The sequence below is a fragment of the Cupressus sempervirens genome, chromosome 3 (genome assembly GCF_028749045.1).
Source record: "Cupressus sempervirens isolate cs-2001-9-10 chromosome 3, ASM2874904v1, whole genome shotgun sequence".
NCBI lineage: Eukaryota > Viridiplantae > Streptophyta > Pinopsida > Cupressales > Cupressaceae > Cupressus > Cupressus sempervirens.
In genome coordinates, this window is record NC_143120.1 from 740567212 (window position 1) to 740570047 (window position 2836).

At 36.5% G+C, this 2836-nt stretch overlaps 1 pseudogene; it reads left to right on the forward strand.

Moving 5' to 3' along the window:
- The first annotated feature begins 1120 nt into the window (after positions 1-1120).
- LOC149568939 (putative germin-like protein 2-3) lies at positions 1121-1885 on the forward strand (annotated as a pseudogene).
- The last annotated feature ends 951 nt before the right edge of the window (positions 1886-2836 follow it).

A 2836-nucleotide genomic window follows, 5' to 3' on the forward strand; every position in this document is an offset into this window, starting at 1 on the left:
TCAAGTCTTAGTCATTCAATTGCAAAGACTAGCCAAACACAATTTTCCATTCAATTTAATATAAGTAATACAAGATTCGACCAATGCCAAGAATAAAGACAATATGCAAATTTAAGTATACTAATGTAATCAATTGCAAATTGCAAATTTTAGAAATAAAGTTTAAGACTAATATTCAATGTTTTAATAGTTATGAGAATTTTGTTGAAGTGCTTCGAAAGTATTTTACATGTAGATTTTAAAAACGTACTTATAGAAAACTCACAAATAATTAGATATGTAACATGTAATTTTAAATATGTTACAGACAACTAAAAGAAAATCATTTCCATCCCTAATTATTTAAAATCCAAATAATTATAAAACACAATTTATAATTAAGTTGTTTAAAATAAGATTGTAGTTAAATCAAAGAAAGCTAATGCTAAAAGTGATGGAATGAAATTTAATTTCTTTATTTTTAAGAACTAATATAAAAATCATATTTATTTTAATTAAAATGTAAAAATGAATATCTAATTAATTATTATATAAATAATATATTTGCAAATGGAGTGGTTGTTTCTGATCTGATATTAAACATTAATACATAATTAATTATTATGTAAATAACTAATATCATCCATTAGATATCTTTAAATCGATGCAGTAGTTGTTTGTGATTTTCAATTTAGTTATTAGGTCTTATTAAATTAATGTGGAGGTAACCGCATGCAGTAGGGCTTACGTTGGAAATCCCTGTGGAAGTACGTCATCATATTGGAAGAACGGGGTAAAATAGACGGAGTCAAGATGAATGAACCCTTGCGAAGTAGTCATCTGTGTTTGAAATACATCATTCAATTTCCCTAGTTTACCAATTCTACGAGGGAGCAATAGCATACATAATATTGGCTTTCAGGAACCTCAACGTAGAAGATTTCAACCATAATAAAAGAATGATAAGAGTATATCCGCGGTAGCAGGTGGGTTGATCGTCAGGTAAGAATGAATGAGTCCTTGAGGAGCAGTTAACGTTTCGAGTATATAAAGCATGCAAATGGGCTTGCAATAGTACTCAATTCAATTATCCACATCCTGAGCTGTTTATTCACATCAGTCTCTCTGTGTTCCTGTCATAATGGGTAGCAGGATGATTTACCTCACGCTGGGGCTTGTTCTGTTGATATGTTGTTTCGGCAAAGGCGTCGTGGCAGCGGATTCCGATCCATTGCAGGATTTCTGCGTTGCAGACAACGAAAGCAAAGGTGAGCAGAGAATAACATTATAGATAATAAGAGATCTAGGTACTGATTATATGATTGCATGTGCTCGTTAGAAATCTAGGTACTGATTATATGATTGTTTTTCACAGTGTTGGTGAACGGGTTCGTGTGCAAGGAGGCAATGGCAGTATCAGCAGAGGACTTCTTCTTCGGGGCTTGGGCAGGCGGGGAACACCGACAACGCAGTGGGCTCCATCGTGACCCCTGCCAACGTAATGCAGATACCGGGGCTGAACACGTTGGGAATATCTCTGGTCCGCATCGACTACGCAGTGGGTGGAATTAATCCTCCTCACACCCACCCCAGAGCCACCGAGGTTCTCTTTCTAGCGGAAGGCGAGCTCTTTGTAGGGTTTATTGACACCAACAACACCTTCTTCAGCAAGACGTTGGAGAAGGGAGACGTGTTCGTCTTCCCCAAGGCGCTCGTGCATTTCCAGCAGAATGTGGGGAAAGAGAATGCGGTCGCCATCTCTGCTTTGAGCAGCCAGCTCCCGGGAACCCAGACAATTGCTAATTCTCTGTTTGCGGCGAATCCCCCTCTCCCCGATTCCGTATTGAGCAAGGCCTTCCGCATCACCCAGGAGCTCGTGGACTACATTCAGAAGATGTTCGCCTAAGCTTCTTGAGCTTAATTTTTTGTGATCGATTCGATAAAAATAAAACAAAGGAAAGGTAGACCACATAGGAATACTATTTTCGTACCATTTAATAAAAATTCTCTCTTTAGAGCTGCTCTTTGCATTCTCAACAGAAGTTTATTTTCCTAAAGGAACATCTTTCTGTGTGAAAAGAATTCTGTGGTTTCTGGTTCATGCATCTTGACCACAGATCCAGTCTGGGGATGTAATCCCAATACAAACTTATAATATCCATTCTAAAATGCTCATCCTACAAATACTATGGAACATATTTCACAAATAACAAAATCGCTCCTGATATTTGGTCACTGCCATGACCCCTTTAATCAAGTTTTGAAACTCAGCTACGTCTGTCTCATAAAATAACAGATGCAACAATCGCTTCATGAAAAGAGATAAAAAAGTATTCCCAAGATATTTGTCCTGGTCACAACTTCCTCTCGGCCCTTAATTGTGGCTGTTCCACCACATAGTTGGTTCACCAATCAGCTGAAATGCAACCCATAAAGCCCTAGACTATGCCGAAAGGTGATGAACACGAAAGTACTTTACCATGAAGATGATTAATTTCTCAGCATCATCCTTACCATCGAAACCATGGAAAGTGGGTAATACGATCTTTTTAAGGTCATTGCTCAGCTCCTCCGCTATCTTCTCATTATTATTCAGGTGTCCAAAATTATTCTTCATTAAAACCAGAATGTCACGTGGAGAGGAAAAAATTATTTATATCTATTTATACAAATGACAAGAAAGATTTATATCACAATTAGCATTGTGTTAAATTATGAACAACAATAGAAAGTGAAGATTTGATAAACTAAATAAAGACTAAAATTTTCAATCGATTTTATATATATGCAAGCGAATCACAAATTTGATTTCTGTTATCAAATTCAAGTTAGGTTTAGTTCGAAATGAGCTAAACCG